At 35.2% G+C, this 20,484-nt stretch overlaps 1 protein-coding gene and 1 pseudogene across 2 annotated transcripts in view; both read right to left on the minus strand.

Moving 5' to 3' along the window:
* Positions 1 to 20,484, minus strand: part of DPP10 (dipeptidyl peptidase like 10) — a 1,281,550-nt gene that overhangs the window by 1,047,866 nt on the left and 213,200 nt on the right. The gene's annotated exons all lie outside the window — the stretch shown is intronic.
* LOC144291347 (nucleophosmin-like) lies at positions 4,649 to 9,356 on the minus strand (annotated as a pseudogene).

Here is a 20,484-nt window from a genome sequence, read left to right on the forward strand (position 1 = left end):
GAACACCTAGTGAAAGTTTCAAATGGCCAATACCCTGAGAAACTTCTAGTTTTGTTCCAAAGAAAAATGGATGAATGCTTGGTTTGGTGACAGATGCATGCTGACTCCCTTATTCTGCTCAGCTGGAAAGAATGAGTAATGTGGCACGCATATTTAACACAAGATAAAAAGAGAAGAAATCTGAGACTACATTACACTGAAATTCTGATACTACAGTCCATGCAAGTGATCTGGGGTGGGGCCCTAACCCAAAAATTTTTTAATGTTTAGGGTTTTTAAAATTCTAATGTACAGCCAGGGTTGGGAACCACTGATAAAAACTGAGAGAAATATTTCCAGTCCTTTCTTACATAATCATAATAGTACTATTAGGAAAAAAGATAGGACTGAGAAAGAAAATTACAAATATCTCCTACTTATGAGTATCTATGCAAAAATTCTAAATAAGATAGCAAATCAATTTTAGTAGTCTATTAAATTATCAGTGAAATATAACAGTTACATTCTGAATTTGATTAGAAATATGGTTACTGCTCTCTAAAAATAGTGGGGTTGGGTCATCTGGGTGGCTCAGCGGTTGAGCGTCTGCTTTCAGCTCAGGTCCTGATCCCGGGGTCCTGGGATTGAGTCCTACACTGGGCTCCCCACAGGGAGCCTGCTTCTCCCTCTGCCTGTGTCTCTGCCTCTCTCTGTGTGTGTCTCATGAATAAATAAATAAAATCTTTAAAAATAAATAAAAATAGTAGGGGAAAACACATGGGAAGTTGTAATAAATGTATAATAAATTTTTTAAAATACTGTAAGAAACTAGGAGCTGATGGAGCATGTACCTTGATAAACACGTGTAACACATCTCACCAGCCCACACAAATCCTGTTAACTGGTTAAATCCTAAAAGCCTTGCCAACAAAGTCAGGTTTAAGGTAAAAAATACTTTCTTTTCTTGTCATTATTTTGGAATTGCTTGCTAATGACATTAGACTAAAAACAGAGGGATAGTACTCAATATGTAATATATGGAAAACCGTAGAAAAAATAGAAAACCCAGGAGAAACTACCAAAAAAGTCATTAGAAATGGTGAAGAATTTCAAAATAGTGCCAAAGCTAAAAGCAAATATACAAAATCCCCTACCTTTATTGTGCACAAATAACAGTTTAGAAAATGCAATTTAAAAAACTATCCCACATGAATAGTCAAACTATGGAAGGAGCCAAGATTTCCATCAACACATGAACGGAGAAAGAAGAAGATGTGTGTGTGTGTATATATATATATATATATATACACACACACACACCCCGTGGAATATTACTCAGCCATCAGAAAGGATGAATACTGACCATTTACCAATTGACATGGATAGAACTAGAGGGTATTATGCTGAGTGAAATAAGTCCATTAAGGAAAGACAATTATCATATGGTTTTGATGTAGGAATGAGTTAGAGGCAGGGGGGCTAGGCGGGGAAAGATAAGGGAAAGGCCCAAAGTTGGCTCCTGTAGATCCGTGGATTCCCATAAACCTGAAGGAAACTGAAAGGCCAAGATTCAGGCTCCTACCCATCCCAAGGAAACGGAGATAAGACAGAAAAAAAACAGGAAAAAAATAAAAAAATAAACCTGGCTCCCCAGCTCCAAATGTTAGGGAGTACCTTTCTTTAATGGCTACCAAGTAATCATAGAAATTCAGCAGACCACAAAGAAGTAAGTCATTGAGGGTATTATCAATAGTCCCTGCTCAAACCAAGACTACACCACAATCTCAAGGCCCTGGGGTCCCTGGCTAGGTTCTCAATAAAAGGAGAGCCAAAAAGTCCTCAGTTGCAACCCTATTGGGATCTCTTTCACTTCTGAGAGTTTTCTCTGTATCTTTGTTTAATAAACTTCTATCACTTTACTCACTCTCCTTTGTCCATGAGATTCATTCTTCAACTCCATGAGACAAGAAACTAGCTCTCCTGTATTAGTTTCACTCATATGTGGAATATAAGAAACATTGAAGAGGATCATAGGGGAAGGGAGGGAAAACAGAATGGAAAGAAAGAGAGAGGGAACAAACCCTGAGAGACTCTTATCTACAGGAAACAAGCTGAGGATTGCTGGAGGGGAGGTGGGGGGTATGGGGTAACTGGGTGATGGTCATTTAGGAGGGAACCTGATGTAATGAGCACTGGGTGTTATATGCAAATGATGAATTATTGAGCTCTACATCTGAAACTAATGATGTATTTACTATATGTTGGCCAATTGAATTTAAATTTTAAAAAACCACATTCCCAATAACAGCAAAAAAAAAATAATCTTGAAAATATTTTTGCAAAAATACCTGCAAAAGCAAGAAGAAAAGCTTAAATAAATAGAGAAATACAGAAATTTATGTTATAAAACATTAGGCATAAGCTCAATGAAAATTCCAATGTGTGTGCATCTGTGTCTTTCAATTTGCAATGTGTCAAAATATTTAAAAATTTATCTAGAAAAAGAAAATGTCAAGTCTAGCCAGGTAAATTACACACACATACACACACACACAAAGTGATGAAAAGGAATTTGTCCTAGATAATATTAAAATATATAATAAAACAAACAAAATTACAACAGGATATTGTAGTTGCTAGACTAGAATAACCACTGGAAAATAATTTTTGGAAGTCTATACCCAAGATACATTGACAATCCAAATATAGGAAAAGAAGTATTTCAACTGATTTCTTGGGTCTTCAGAATGATTTGATATTTATCTAGTTGTTATTTGAGGGAGGAGGCAAGTTTCTGGTCACCCTACTCCTCTGCCATCTTACCTCTCTCCCTTGGAAAACAAGTAATTCAAATGGACAAGGAAAAGTGGATAATTCAATAAGTGTCCTTGGGATAACTTACAGTCATTAGGTAATAAGGAACCAACCGATGCTTAATCATTTCATGAAAATAAATTCCCTAGAGATCTAAGATTTAAGTATAAAAATATGTATAAACTATTAGAAAATGGAAGGATTGATAGGGATGTGTGTGTGACATAAATCTTTAAAAAAAAATACTGTCAGACTTCATGTCATAAAATTTTAAAATGTCGACATAGTAAAAAGTACCACAGAGAAAGTTAAGGAAAAACAAAAATGTAAACATTATTTGGAACATACTGACAGACAAATATATTTTTTAAAAAGATGCCTTATAATCCAACAGAAAGATAAGCCAAATATATGAAGAGAAAGTGGGCAGAAAAAAATTAAAAAGAAATAAATACACATGGAGGTGATCAGCCTCAGTAACAACCAATTAATACCAATTTAAAGAGTTCTTGCAACTCCTGAAAATATTCCAGAGATGATTTATGTTTTTTAATATATGGAGAAAAAATGCCATTTTGGAAAAAATATAAATTAGCACAATCTCCTTGGAGAACAATTTAGTCATATTTAGCCAAATTTGAAGCACTTCCAACTCTCAGGCTTCATCATATATTAGTAACTACCCATGTATGAAAATAACATGTAAAAACATATATACATGCATATACAAATGCTATTGCTGCATTGTTCGTGAAAGCCAAAAGTGAGAGAATATTGATTTAGTCTTCTTTGAATCATCCATACCATGGAACATCATATACAAATAAGAGATAAAAAAGTTCTCTCTGCATTCAATGGAAAGATAGCCATGGCATATTTGTTCGTTTGAAACACATTCTGCAGAACAGGATGCACAGCATGATCTGATTTATGTTCTAATTAATATTTACATGTGTTTTCCAGATATACAGCTATTTTAAAATTCAGTACGGATAGGATTTTTTTCCTCAAAAAAAAAAAAAGACATATATTACTTTTTAAAATGAGTTAGCTAGCTACATAGTGTTTCTTAACTTAGTCCCCAAAATATAGTCTAAATGGACTACCATTATCAAAAGATTACAATATACTAATACACATCACATATTTAGACGTATATTGCCCAGTGCAGAAGGAAGCTCTAGGGGCTTCAATACCTTAAGCCAGACTGTGAGAACATCACAGTCTGACTGTGTAAGTCTCTGATTATATTACTGAACTGGATGGTTGGGCAGGATGTGTATGGACATAGTGGAAAAAATTCTTGAATAAAATTCTGAAGCCTCTATATTCTTGTTTCTTTCTTCCTAACCTCCTTTATTTCTCTTTCCTTTTGTCTCTCTTCCAATATTTATTGCACATCTACTAAAGAAGTCAAGCCATGTCAAATAAGTGACATGTTTGTGACGTATAACAAAATATATTCCCTATGATTCAATCTCATAAATTGTAAGCAGTCTCCATTATATTCCTATATGGTGAACATTATTACCTCCATTTCTCTCTCTCTCTCTCTCTCTCTCTCTCTTACACACCATTGAGCAGGTTACTTCAAAGAGTTTTTTTTATTTCATTAGAATACTGAGTTTATTTCACATATATATTTTTTTTGCCTCCCTACCATTTCCATTTATCTGACCACCATTGCTCTTATGACATTCCACATATATTTAAAACCAGGTAAAGGTAAAATTCCATTCTTAAAAATCAAACAGACATTTTGGACAACACATTTTTAGCAATGGGACCTGGACAATATTTATCAGACATAGTAGGGAAAGTTCACACTCTGTATTATAAAAAGGACAGCCATATATTATCCATTACAGAAATGAAATAAGATGGAAAATTTTAGCAAACTATTTAAAATATTGCCTCTAAGAGACTTCCTTCACTGCCAGCGATCTTGGAGAGCCTCCTGGGTCAGTCATCCAGAAGCGGCTCTTCACATAATTGATGAATTTGGCTTCCAAGATAGGAGGAGAGCCACCTTTTTTCTTTATTTACTTGCATTTTTGCTTTAATGTCTTCAACAGAACTAGGTTCTTTTGGTGTTTTAGGGGATTTTTTTCTGTTTTTTTTTTTTTTTTTTTTTTAAGGATTCCTTACCTTTTGATCTTACTGTTAATGGTTTTGAGTCTTTTGCATTCTGGTTTGATTTTTGTCTATTTTTGGCTGGAGTATTACACTTACATTTACTTACTGAAGCTTTTCTTTTGCTTCCTCATCATCAAAATCTCCATCTTCATTATTATCTTCTTATTCTCCTTCTTCTCCTCCTCCTCTTCCTTCTTTTTTTTAAAGATTTATTTATTTATTTATTCGAGAGAGAGAGAGAGAGAGAGAGAGAGAGAAAGGCAGAGACACAGGCAGAGGGAGAAGCAGGCTCCATTCAGGGAGCCTGATGTGGGACTCAATCCTGGTCTCCAGGATCAGGCCCTGGGCTGAAGGCTGTGCTAAACCGCTGAGCCACCTGGGCTGCCCCTTCTACTACTACTACTACTACTACTACTACTTCTACTACTACTACTACTTTCTTCTTCTTTCTTCTTCTTCCTTCTTCTTCTTCTTTCTTCTTCTTCTTTCTTCTTCTTCTTCTTCTTCTTCTTCTTCTTCTTCTTCTTCCTTCTTCTTCTTCATCATCATCATCATCATCATCATCTTTATCAGCTGCAAGTTTTATTTTTTTCCCCATGGAAACTTGCTACCACTTCCAGGAGCAGATCACTTTCCGTATATACTTAGGGATTTCACATTACTTTGTATCTTCGCCTACAGTCACTAAGCACTGTCCACTAATATGCACAGACCCCAAACCATACATAAGACCACAGGGTATTATTTCAAAGCCTGAGGGAAACCACAAGCTGTACAGACATTTTCAAAGTTGCCAGTGGTATGTAACTAAGATTACCTTCATAATTGAATGCCTCTGCATCAAAAATATGCAATTCAGCCTTTGTACACACTCCTAATCTAATTGTTTTTAAAGAAAATGGGTGTTCATTTTTATCATTATCCACTTAATCTTTGTTGGCTTTTAGTTCAAAACAGTTCTTTGGGCCGGAAGTCCAAGATTGAGGTGCCACATGGTTGAGTGAGGACCCTCCTCCAGGTTGCAGACTTTTCCTTGTATCCTCACATGTTGGAAGAGACTTCCACCTCAAAGAGTCTAAATTTCTTGCACAAGAATACAGAACTAGTCAGCGCTAGAGTCCACATTAGAATGGGAAGCCTATATGACACCAAATTCCAAATATTTTATCTTATTTAATGCTGTGTGTTTATTTCATGAGTAGTTTGTATTTCTTTGTATTATTGTAGATTATCACTATTTTTAAAACCAATCACTCATTCTTTGTCCATTTACCATTTATTGAAAGCTTTCTGGTGGTATGCCAGTAAATGTTTAATAATCTGCTTTCTGGGGAAAAGCCTTCTTCTTGACTAATTCTGTTATAAATATTCCCACCATGCCTAATGTCAAGCTACCAAGACAACACCAGTCTGTACAATTCCTGAAAATCTAACAATCAGATCTCTCACACCAGTATGAGACTCAGCACACATGATCACTTCCCGTATGCCAATATATTCCATATACCACTTTGTTTGGCATTACAAGAAAAATAACAATAAAGTGATTTCTGCCTGTGGATAATCCAGGATCTAGTAAAAGAAAATTATAATCAACAACACAAATGTTAACTTTTGGAATAATAGAACATTTTAATATCTATTATCTTCTTGACTTTCTCATCTTTTAGATGACTATTTATAATACTGTTTCCAGTTGAAAGTTATTTTAATTCCTCTCAAAATCATAATATAGCTAATTAAAATTTGCCCTAGAGTTTAGCCAGAAAAAAACTGTAAATCAAATCTACTTCAAAGCCTTTATTCATTTCATTTCCAGTGAACAAAAATTCCTTAATGTTATTTCACCTTGGATATCCTCCTTAGTGTGACTTTTACTAGCTCTATAATGAATTAGAACAGAAGTAAATAGTAGTAACTACCCATGTTACATGTGATAATTACTATAATCACACCATCATCATTCTCTGTATTGATGTATTTTTCCTACAACACATCAAGAAAATTATTTACTTCTAAGATGATGAATGACTTACAACAACAATTCCGACGGGTATTATGATGACAGGTAATAGGGTAAACACAATTTTTCCTTGAAATAGAAACACCACGTGTTCTGTATATTGGCATACATAGATTTTGTGCTTAGAGACACTCTAAATTTTGCAGACATTGAATGAAAGCTCTGATTAGGTAAGCCTAATGACATTGACAAAAGGAGATGCTTTAAACATGGTTTCTCCCTGAAACACACTATGTTCTTCATAATTTAAAAAAAAAAATGGTCCTTTTTATGTGAGAAAGCCAGTTTCATGTGCCAAAAACATCGATGTCAAGAAAGCCTCATGACAAATTACTATTTTTAAATATGTTATTTTTTAAGATTTGATTGATTGAGAGAGACAGAGACAGAATGTGTGTGAGGGGGGAGAGAGGCAGAGGAAAAGAGAAAGAATCTTCAGTAGACCCCACTGAGTGCAGAGAACGACATGGGTCTCGATCCCCAGACCCTGAGCCAAAAACAAGAGTCAGTCCCTCAACTGACTGAACCATCCAGGTGCCACTAAATATGTCATTTTAAGTACTTGAACCAAATTGTTCTCTTGTGTGGGTAGTAAGCTGAAGAATGAAAGGATTTTATAAAATCTTTCATGTGAAAATTGCTATTCATTATTATAGTGCCAACAACTCAACACTGAATCTGACACTGTAATATGAGACAAAGTTTCTACAGAAAGATGTAACTTATGTATTTATATAAAATCATCTTCCCATCCACAATAGCAAAGCCCTCTTCAGGAGTAACATATTTATTATCAGGCTGTTAGAAATACATATGCACACCAATTTCTATAGGCTGAACAACTGGTCATAAACATATGTGTATTGCTGGTTTTGAGAAATTACACAAATTCTGCTTGCCTCTATGTTTATTTAAAAGCATTACGGCAATCAAAATAGATTTTGATGCCATTTTTGTCTCAAGTATAGTTATTAGAAACCCAACTGTCATACTGGAGTCCACAAAATTTTCAGTATTATAAATCATATATGAATTTCTAAATGGTAATCATTTAGGTGATTAGTAAGACAGTTATGACCAGAAAATGAATGCAATCTTGATGTCTTTTCAACAAACATGTCTTGAGCTATTACTCTGTTTTAAATCACACTAAGTGGATGTTTAAATACAAGGAATAAGACTTGGCCTTGTCCTAGACAGAGCCTTATACAATATAGAAAAATAAGTAAGTATTTAAAAGAAAACATGATGATGATTCAGGACATGTAGCTGGAATAAAAACACAGAGGAGAGAGTAAGGTAACGAAAAGGCATGACTTTTGAAACTTGAAACATAATAGGATTTCTATCAGAGAAGAGTGGAATGGTCATTCAATACAAAAACAAAAGGTCAGCAAATATTTTTGCTGCTATTAAAGGCTCTGGATTTCAGCTTTGGGGCATGGATTTATAATTGGGCATTTCTCTGATGGGTCATATTTTTTCAATCTTCCTTTTATGTAATTTCATATGGGTTGAATTTTTTGGATAATTTACTCAGTAGCATTAAAACTAGAAGCTTCTCTTCTAGTGACCTCTTATTTACTTTCACACATGTGGGAAAAAGCTATCCTCCATAGCAAAATACATTAGGTCTATCCATACCAACAATAGGTGGTAGGAATTATGAGCAAGCATCACATTTTGTTGAATATGGGTTTAATTTTGAAGTATTTAACTCATGTTGTTATTCTTATGGTATCCAACAACTATAAAAGCATTAAGGATATTTCAAGAACATATATGATGAGCATAATTATTATGGAAATGAAAGTTGAGATAATTAAATTGGAAAGTAGTCAAATTGACAAATATTTTACATGTGAATCCGATAAATCATCTATGAGTGGCAGTAATTCAGAAGGTCTGACAGTGGTGACACATACACAGGCTAACTATGTGTCTTGGTTTGGACAGGTCCAATTTACATGTGTTGCCTTAATGTCTGATTTGACATTTGTTCCAGAATTTTTATTTTTAAACAGTGCTATTTATTAAATAGTTTGAATTCAAATGAGCTGGTTTAGGATTGGGAGTTCTCCATTTTGTACTGTGAGTTTCTGCTGTGCTCTCTCTTGGTGCATGAGAGATTTAGGTTCACAGAATAGAGTTCTTGCTTCAACTGGTGGTTAAGTTTACAGACAAACATCAATATTGTACTTCTTTTCCCAAAGCTTTTCAAATGCAATATAACTTAAGCTTAATGCTTTAAATAAGGCATAGTTACTAGGTTCTTGCTGATAAAATTAAGCACACTGGGAGATGCTTCAAATCTCTTGTGGAGTGCAGAGAAGAATTTGATGCTGTCCTCTGAGGACTCACTTGGTGCACCATCTACTTTCCTCATGGCCATAGACAGTTCCATGGTCTCGAGAAGTTCAAGCCATCAAGATGTTAGTCAGGAAGGCCATGGGAAAATACTGGACATGCACATGTAAAATTTGAGTGGGGAATAGAAGCCAAGAGGTCCTGCCTTAGCAAGTGAGAGAGTACTCTGATGTCTGTTGCCACAATGGTTGTTTCCTTGTTTTGTGGTATAAAATTATAACTTACTTAATTTTTTACTTTGCAATAAACCATTTTAGGGGCAATAAATGAAAAAAAATTACATGTTTAATGAAGATTTAAAGATCAGATTTCTGCTTCTCAAGAAAGTTGATAATGTAACACTAACAAAATATTATTCACTATCCATCACAGGAATTGTAGCAATATCACTGATCATATTAAAACTGGAGGACTCAAATCTTTTTAAAAAGCTTCCATGGCCTTCAAATGTTATAATTTAAGATGACTATACTAGAAAAATAAGGATTTAATACATGTAGCAACAAAAGACATATTTATATAACATTCTATGCAACATGACTTTTTATTTAGATCAAATTACTATTCTTCTAAATTAGCCTTGCTCACTTTTAATTACAACTTTTCATGTGCAAGAATAAAATATAAAATGATAGCTATTAATTTATTGACCTGAATAACAGAAGAAGTCTGAATAATAAAATGAGTCTAATTTTATATCAGTATTGCTAGACTCATCACACAGAAAGTTAATTCCTATAATGGTTCCATTTTTCTTCTTTCAATTCATAGAATTAAAGTAGAGCTTTAGGGAATCCCTGAGTGGCTCAGTGGTTTAGTGCCTGTCTTTGGCTCAGGGTGTGATCCTGGAGTCCCAGGATCGAGTCCCACTCAGGCTCCTTGCATGGAGCCTGCTTCTCTCTCTGCCTGTTAGTCTATCCCTCTCTCTCTCTCTGTCTCTCTCTGTCTCTCTGTCTCTCTCTCTCTCTCTCTCTCTCTGTGTCTCTCATGAATAAATAATTTTAAAAAATAATAAAATCTTTTTAAAAAAATAAAATAAAGTAGAGCTTTAGGGGCCCCTGGGCAGCTCAGTGGTTGAGGGTCTGCTTTCAGCTTAGGTTGTGATCCATGGGTCCTGGGATCGAGTCCCCCACTGGGCTCCCCACAGGGAGCCTGCTTCTCCCTCTGCCTATGTCTCTGCCTCTCTGTGTATTCATGAGAGAATAAATAAAATCTTTTAAAAAATAGAGCTTTAAAAAGTTTGTTATGTTTGTATTAGGGTTTTCTAGAGAAATAGAACCAAAAAGAATACATACACAGAGAGATTTATCTTAAAAAACTGATTCACAACTAGGAGTGAGTTTAGCATATGTAAAAAAAGAAGTACATTCTTAATTCAATATATTATGATCTACAAAGATAGTCAATAGAAGATATTAATAATTTCAAATGTATTAGCCACAAAATGCAACTTTGAAAATTATATATTTTTGAAGATTTCATATTTTTATGAAACATAATTTATTTAAGATTTTATTTATTTATTTGAGAGAGCAAGAAAGATCACAGAAACAGGGGGAAGAAGAAGTAGACTTGCCCCTGAACAGAGGGCCAGATGTGGGGCTCAATCCCAGGACCCTGAGATCATGACCTGAGCTGAAGGCACATGCTTAACTAACTGAGCCGCCCAGGTGCCCTTGAAAAATAAGTTAAATAAGACAATAGTGTGAATGAATATACATTCTTCAGAAACATACTAGCAATATGGTATGAAACAGATATAAATAAGAATTTGATTAAAGTTTGAAAATGGGAGCTCTGAGGAGCTCAGTCGGTTAAGCATCTGCATTTTATTTTTAGAAAGAATTTTATTTCTGAAAATAGTTTTTGAATATAATTATCAGATAGATCTACAAAATCAATAAATCCATTGTATTAGTCAATAAATATTCTAAAAGTTATGGAATTTAATTGTTTTAATAACCTTTTTACTTTTACAAATGACTCTATTTGGTCGATGAATGATATGGCTACATACTATGTGAAGAATTCTCCCTCTAAACTAAAAATCATTAGTGTCAGACCATGCCAAATGACAAAATAAGTTTTAAAAGAAGAAAAATGTCCAAGTTTTTCCTCCAGGACTGTTAGTTATGTCCAATGTCTTATTAGCATGCTGATAATTCAGGAAAAGTTTAGAAATCAATTTCAGAATAATAAGCACAAGGACTGAATTGTTGCTTGAACTTTTGCTAATCATAAATATATTTTTATTGGTATTCCAAGTAATAGTTCCTAATTTCTATGAAAAGATGTTATCTTTCAGGTACTTCAAATGTTTTACCTACCTTTACTCTAGCAGCCCAATAAAGTACTACCTTAAAAAAAAAAAAAGATTTATTTGAGAGAGAGAGAGAGAGCCAGTGGGGGGGGGGGGGAGAGGCAGAGGAAGAGGGAGAGGATCTCAAGCAGACTTCCTGCTGAGCAGGGAGCCCTAACCAGGGCTTGATCTTTTGACCCCAAGATTATATCCTGAGCTGGAATCAAGGGTCTGATGCTTAACCGACTGTGCCACCCAGGAGTACAAGTAAGTACTACTTTTATCCACTATTAGAAATAAAGAAAATAAGAGGCTTGGCCGCAATCCCATGGTCACAAGCCTGGGAAGTTGTGATGCAGCCCAGATGTGCATTCTCTCTAATGGTCCTTCAAAATAATGCAACAGAGTGATGAGCACTGAATGCATAGAGTCTTTTGCCAAAGATAAACTTATCAATGTTATAAGGATACAAGATGGTGAACACTTTGTAAATCCTTAAGCAGGAGAAAAATGTGCATAGCTTTAAAACATCATGGGACCAGCAGGCTTAACCTGCTCTTTATCACTTTGAAAGAACTTTAAACTTAATTTGCCTTCTGAGAACAAGCTGTGTCTCTGAGTGCAAATGTCTCTATAATATACTGTTCAGTTTTAAGGCATGATTTCATGTGGGATGGAAAGGATTTGGGGGTGGTTTTTCTTCTGCTACTTAGACTCATCTGACCTGGAAAGCTAACAAAATCTCCATGTGGTGAAAAGCAAGCTCATGACCAACATTCTATGTGAGAATGTTAAATCCCCACTGGACCATCTCCCATTGGGCAAAAAGTAATATTTCGTTCCCTCAAACCTCAGGAAGTCACTGACTACTGGGCACAAAAGATAATCAGTGTATACTTATTCAATATTTTAAAAACTCACAACATTATTTGATAAGAATTTTTGCCTAAGTTTAGCATGTAGAACATCCTCTGGCAAAGCCATCAGAATGTTTTAGATTTGTACTTATCCCACTTCTACAAGGTACTCCTGATTAAACTTAGATTGCATTCTTATTAGCACTCATACAATTTAGTCCTTTGTAAAAATGTACGTTTCTATTTGCACTCTTCTTTTCTGAAGTCTTATCTCCTCTCTAGCAGCATTTACTCAATATTCCCTGAGCACTCTTTGAGCAATAATAGTACACAGAGTGGGATTTGCCAAGCATGAATATTCCATAAGGATCGCAAGGATTCTGTAGTTCACTGACTCCATTGTCTTTGAAGGCAAATTTCAACATTAACACTGAGTTCTGTTCTTCCTTTGCAGAGCTGAGCAATAGTAGTAACCACATACTTTGACGGTAATTTATATTCAGTGAAGAATTATTATTCACATAGGCTCAAAATTTCCTTACTCATTTGCATTTGTTTCTTCCCTAGACTCTCAAAGCATGTTGAAAGAAGGAGCCAGCCTATTCTTCAGGTTATATCAACTAGAAAGATGTCAACAAGATATAGAGAAAATTAATTCATGGATGACTTTAAAAATAAGGCAATGACTATAGGTTGGACTTGGATACAGTTGAACACAAGGATCAGATTGTATTTGCCTTTGTATCCCAGGATGTAACACAACACCTGGTATGTAACATTTGTTTGATAAGTAAACATCTGTCAAAAGAAGAAAACATGGGTGGTCTAACTGTGGCCCGTTAGACCAAATCTAGCCTTTTCTTATTTTGCACAGTCCCTGAACATGTTCATGTACTGACATAATGTCTATGGCTACTTCCATGCTACAAGGCTTCTTGTCCTGCAAAGCTAAAACAAATTACTATCTGGCTCTTTATAAAAATGTTTTCTAGTGTCTGTGTAGGACGGTGCTTGAAAAAATGAAAAAAAAAAAAACTAGTCATGAGTAAAATTTTTTGTAGTTATAATGAAAGCACATACAAAATTTAGTCTTTTACTTTTTATTTACTATATTATATACCTATTTTCCATGATGAGCCTGAGTTAGTTGCATAGATATGTTATATAGCCATCTCTCCCTAGCTACAGTTTCATGGTTGGGGGATAAGGAGACTCACACATAAACTACAAGGTACTTTCATATCTGGCTCTCTCTAGTTCTGTCTCCCTTCCACAGCTGTACAATGTAGCTTTCAACATTAAAAATATGCTCACTTACTTAATTCTAACATATCTGAGTGCAGCAGAGAGACTAGACACTAAATTCTCCTCTTATAGTCAAAACTAGAAGACTCTGGGTCTTTGATGAACACTCACCATATGGCTCCTACTAGTAGGTTTAGATCTTCATGTTTTTATACTCAAAAGTAATAAATATGGGCAGACCCAGGTGGCTCAGCGGTTTAGCTCTGCCTTCAGACGAGGGTGTGATCCTGGAGACCCCAGATCGAGTCCCACATCGGGCTCCCTGCATGGAGCCTGCTTCTCCCTCTGCCTGTGTCTCTGCTTCTCCTCTCTCTGTGTCTCTCATGAATAAATACATAAAATCTTTTTAAAAAGTAATAAATAAAATAAAATAAAATAAAATAAAATAAAATAAAATAAAATAAAAAGCAGTTGCCACCTCTGCTAAAAGGAAATGACATATCATTTTCTTCCCTGGTGTTCTTTTTCAAAACAGCCAAATTATGCCCACTTTAGAAATAGAATATGAGAGAAAATCACAATGTATTTAGCTTTTTCTGCTTTTTACACTTGTAATCTGCTCACTGGAATGTTTGTATAAAATAGAATATTAATTTTATATTCATATATTCATTCATTCCCCTGTAAAAAAAAGCTAAATGCCTAATAGATGTCTACAATTAGGCTATGCATTGGAGACAGAAACACAAGTGAGATAGTTATAATACAGATGAAGTGCTTGGTGATGAGTTAAACTCTAAATCCTGAAGATAAGTCACAAAAACTAGTATCAGATTTATACTAAAACTTAGTATTGTACAAGCCTACAAATGCTGAGTTTTTATTTAAATGTAATACTGGTTCTGACCTGATCAGCTATATATTACGAACTCCAATTCTGTTCAAGTTTAGGGATATGTAGAGTCTCAGAAGGCCAGAACCATGAATTTACTATTCTAATTGGGCTGCTAAAGCAAAAATAACTCCCCCATACTCCACTTGCCCCCGTTTAAAAATATATTACTGAATGAACAGAATGCAATAACTGATGTGAGGGCAGCTGAATTCCACTGCTTCTCCAGTATATTAGTCTGTTCAAGTCCATTGGAATAAGCACATGTTCTTGGCCTCACAAAGCTTGTATTTCTAGGAATTGCAGCACACTAAGAATGCCAGTGTCCCTGGTATCTGTACAGATTCCAAATGAATTTCCCTCATCAGGTGATAGATAAGGTGATAAAAATTTTGTGTAAGGACTGTCTTACACAAGTTTAGTCCTGGCATTCCAAAAGACATCTGCCTTTCTATCTTTAATAAATGTGAAGAAGCCATGGGGTCCTTCTACCTTTGCTTAGAAGCAAGGAAGTGTTAACAGACAGCATTTTGCATTTAAGGAAGAGTCTTGCATTATATCTCTTATAGCACTTGTGGGCAGCATCATAAGCAAAAAAAAAAAAATGATGGAGGAGAAAAAGTATACAGGAATATAATAGCTCATATCCCTTTTGGGTGAGATACTGTGGGTGGAAGGGGTGGAAGGACAGGGATATAGAGAAGCTGCACTTGGTGAGGCGGTTAAGTGGGGACTCATGAAAGACAGACCTTTGTCCTATCTCAAACAGCAGGACATCACCTTCTTAACTTTGTACTGGTTTCTCTCGTCTGTGGAGCCTACTTATAAGTCTACATCCAACAGGGCAAAATATGTCACAGCGTTCAGGCACATTATTCAGCCTGTGTTTTCTCTTGACTACTATGTCATGAAATATATTCTTATAAATTTGGAGGAAGTCTATTCTACGTCAGGGGAGTCCAGACCCCCTCTATAGCATCCTTTGTCCGCCCTGAGCTGCTGTTCCTCTTCATTCTTCTGATTGTAGCTGGGATGACAAATGCTTCCAATAAGATGATCAGTCCCTACTCAGTTATACTTTTGAGTCTGTCAAAGCTGTTATGACTCTTCTGCTAGCTTTACATTTATCCATGTGCTTCTTGTGCTTCTTCAGTGAGAGGGAAGTAAAGAAGTTTAGAATTTCACTTCCATGTGCTGCCTGAGTTCCACAGACCAGCTCTGAAAAAGCTAGTTATGGATGCAAAAAATATAGATAATCAAAATTCAGTTTAACATGCTCTGGGTTGGCCAAACACAATGAGAATCTTGAAGTTGGTACCCTAAGTTTAAAATAACCAACCAGCAAGATTGAACTGTAGAATTTAATGTAATTGTTCCTTGGGATGTTTGCAGATGATACACACTTATGCTCATTCCCCCAGATTACTTCTCTTACCTATATTTAAACTCATTAGTAACAACTATGATTTATCAAGTACTTATAATGTTAAGGATATTCTTCTAAGGGCTTTACATGTATTAACTCAGTCCTCAGAGGAAGGTCCTTTTATCATTCCCATTCTACTTTTTATGATGTGCAATCTGCAGAGAGATTAAGTAAACTGTTCAAGGTCACACAGCTAGTAAGTAGCAGCGCTGAGTAAATCCAGGTAGTGTGGTTCTGGAGAGCCCAAGCTTTTAATGACTAAGCTCCTTTGTTAGCCCCTGGGCTCATTATGCAGCAAGAATCTTCATTACTGTGTCATTATTTCATTGAGAAAGAGATGTTTTCACAGTGTTGCTGGAACACACATAGCAAAAACCTTACCATTGTCCACATTTTTGGAAAGTACATGACACTACTGAGCATCCAAATGCCAAGGAGTCAATACTGAGTTAAAAATGCCCTGTATCTCTCTTGTGCTTTTATTGTATCAGTTAAAGATGGATTTGCACTACATTTGGGCAGCAGAATAAAATATATGCATAAAAGAAACAGGGAGGGGATCCCTGGGTGGCTCAGTGGTTTGGCGCCTGCCTTTGGCCCAGGGCACGATCCTGGAGTCCCAGGATCGAGTCCTACATCAGGCTCCCGGCATGGAGCCTGCTTCTCCCTCCTCCTGTGTCTCTGCCTCTCTCTCTCTATCATAAATAAATAAATAAGTAAATAAATAAATAAATACATACATACATAAATAAATAAATAAATTTTTTTTAAAAAAAAGAGAAAGAAACAGGGAGCCATGAGTTATTTAGCTGATGAATGTGGGTGAGGTGAGATGTGAGAAGATAACTAAAGATGGAGAAATGCTATGTGTTGACTTGTATTGTCTGAATCCTTCTAGGGACGCTGCCTCTCTCCTCTTTTACCATACAAATTATGTGATAATCACCCCATACAATTATGTTATAAAATTTGGTTTATTTTTCACTGATGCTTTCATGACATTAACACGTATGCCCCAATTTGTAGACTGACATATTATAATACATTATGATATCTCAAATAAAATCAAATTTGCCATGGGAAACTACATTTACCTTGTTTCTGCCTCCATTTACCTTGATATTGTCAGTAATACATCACTCAGTATAGCATCTGATCTAAAGAGAAAGCAAAAACAAGTAGCCCCATGTTCTTTCCAGAATGCCTAGCAGTTAATCATATTCCGATGCAAATCTACTGGAGAATTTTTAAATGCCAAGTCAAGCATGACTGGACATCAAAGATTATAAACCTTTGGGGGAAATCCATATTAACACGGAAGAGTGGAGCCACTCATATTATTTTAGCATTCTAGAACACTCATCTGACTTAAAGATTTTTTTTTCTTTGAAAGGAAAGATGAATGGGCATATATCACTTTGGGCAGAATTCTCCAGAAACTATAATCTACAAGTATTGCATTTATCTGAAACTCTGTATTTTATTTAAAGGTCGTGGCTGTATAATTCTGACTTTAGGAAGCAGAAATATTTTTCAAAAATGTGGCCTAATTTTATTGTTCATCTTTAAATATTCATTTCATATTTGATGGGATAGAAATCTGAAATTCAAATTACTGCCTTTCCCTTTATTCTTAGCAAAATCATCTAAGAGTGAGAGTTGCAGTTCATTTAAAACAAAACAGAAATAAAATAAACTTCATAATTCAACAAGAGCTTATTAAAATTATTTGAAAGCCTAAACTTGTAGGTGAGTAAACTGTAAATTCTAGTTGCATAACTCAGATTCTTTACGAGTGACTTTAAGGAAATTATTCACCTACTAAGTCATTGAATCAGAAAACTGAAAGGGACCTCCTACATAAACCCTCCTGTTACTGATGAGGTCTGGAAAGTTTCCTCAGCAAGAACAAGGGCACTTTCCAAAAAGTTACAAAGTTAGGAATCAAATTAGAGTCTACTGTCTCCAAGTCCTTTGCTCTAAGAAACACTTGGCCAAGCCACACTAGATATTGAGTAAATCTAGATCTCATGTCCAAGATCTAGCCAGGGTACCTTGTCTCAAACCCAGGATCAGAGTTGCAGGTGACAGTGGGTCACTGCAGGGTCATTGATTTTTAATAAGACAGTATTCACACAAATCTCCCTTTCCAGAGTATCTAAGCAGAGGCCAGTGAAAAAAATATAATTATTCAAATAAATAAATAAATAAATAAATAAATAAATAAATAAATAAAATAAAATAAAATAAAATAAAATAAAATAAAATAAAATAAAATAAAATAATAAAATAAAATACAGCATCATGATTTTCTCCAGAGAACACACGTAGATGTTAATATTAAGCACATTTGATTTGAAACCTCTTAACATAAATGTCCATCTCCTGAAGACAGTGGTCAGGCAGGAAACATGGCATAGCCTACTCATGTCCTTCTCCTTTTTCTTCACTCCTGTATCAGTTACCTAGAGTTGCTGTAACAAAGTACCACTAACTGAGTGACCTAAAAGAGAAACTTACTCTCTCATGGTTCTAGAAATTTGAAGCCAAGGTATTGGTAGGTCATGTTTTCCTGAAGGCTCTGTGGGAGAAATCTGTTCCATGCTCTTTCCCAGCTACCTCTAGTGGTTGATGGCAGCCCTGGGTGTTACTTGGCTTTTGGCTATACTGCTTCCATTTTTCCATTTGCACACGGACTCCTTCCCTGTGGATATGTGTACTTAGGTGTCTCTAAGTTTTTCTCTCCGTATAAGGATACTAATCACTAGATTTAGGGACCACTCTAATCCAATGTAATCTCATTTTTGCTTAATTGCCTCTGAAAAGTTCCTGTTTCCAAATACAGAGGCATTTATAGTACTGGAGATTAGGACTTCAGCATATCTTTGCTGGGGGCCAAACTTAATCTGCCAGAGCTCCTAATATATGATTTTTACTTTTAATAAATGGAACACTGCTATAGGAGACAGTGGATGGGCTCTTGGATAACTGGTTTTTGAATCAATCATCAATGTTCGGCCAACTCATAAAAAGGAAAAATAGAATATCCGGATCTGATACCAAACCCAATTTGATATGGGAATTTTTTAAAACTCAGAAATGAGGCACCATCCCTAATATGTCAAACCATGGCAGAGAGCAGACACTAGTTTCAGTTAAGTGGGTCTTTCCATCACCCTATTACAATTCATTGGGTCATTCACTGCTAAATTTTGTGTTTTACGTATTTCTTTACTAGAGAGTTTTGAACTATCCATAATCTCTTATATCTGTTTATCTGAAAGGGACACTGAGACCCTCCAGCTACACACATTCCCTGGTCAGAGGCATTTCAAGAAGTCTGACACAAATCACTGTCCATATTCTAGAAGGCTTAATAATTTCACTCAATAGCAGGTTAAAAAAAACAACAAGGTATACATGACAAGCTATGGGATACATCTGGAGATTGATGTTCAATACATCCTTTATTCTTGTTGTAAAAGTCTGCTTACCTTTTCCACTTTTTGTGAGTGGATTTTTGAATGCCATCATGTATGGGTATATGTATGAATATGATAGACTGTAATTTCTTTAGGGGAAGAAACCTGATACATCTTGGTAAACTTTAGCAATGATATAACATCTTGCACATAACATAGTTTTAAATAATATTTACAGAGTAAATAAATGTATGAGTTTTTAAGCCCAAACTGATTACGCATGAATCAAATTGTACTTGAATTTCATAAAACACCAACAAGCTGAACAAACTTTTCACACGCTAATACATCTGATCAAAGCATTACTTAATATGAGTTGGTCTCACATATATCATGCACAAAAAATTTTATCAAATTTAGTAACATGCTATTTGGTAAAAATAATATGTTGAATGATAATTATACCTTTCTTCTCACAATGGGTTATTCTTAAACTATGTTTAAAGAAACAATTATTTTTAGTTTATGACTTTAAATTATAGAGAAAAGAAAAAACATTGAAAATAATGTGTATATAGGTCTGGCAAGCTTATTTGAGTAAGTGTACAAAACTCCAATAATAGCAACTAATAACTAATATGGCCATTGTGTAAGTTATCAAATTAAATTATGACCAGTTAGGAAAAGGTGCACTGAAATGTTTCGATTTAAAACACTTGGGGGGAAATGCCAATTTCTGGTCAACGTTAAGTTTAAAGCTGACAGAAATCCTTTAAGAAAAAAAACAAAACAAAACACTAGTGCCTATTAATGACCACAGGGAAAGAAAGAAAGAACTTGGAAATAGAAATAGAATTGTGTATATTACAAATTTTCTGATAAAATTTTTATTATATCTTTGGATCTTAACAGGTATAAGTCTGGGCCTATGAAGAATTACCAGGAAATTGAAATTATACATTAACCTTCCTGGTTTGGAGACCTGGTACCAACTCCATGGGCCCTTCAGACCCCTGAAAGGTCC

This window comes from Canis aureus, chromosome 20, assembly GCF_053574225.1.
Source record: "Canis aureus isolate CA01 chromosome 20, VMU_Caureus_v.1.0, whole genome shotgun sequence".
Taxonomy (NCBI): domain Eukaryota; kingdom Metazoa; phylum Chordata; class Mammalia; order Carnivora; family Canidae; genus Canis; species Canis aureus.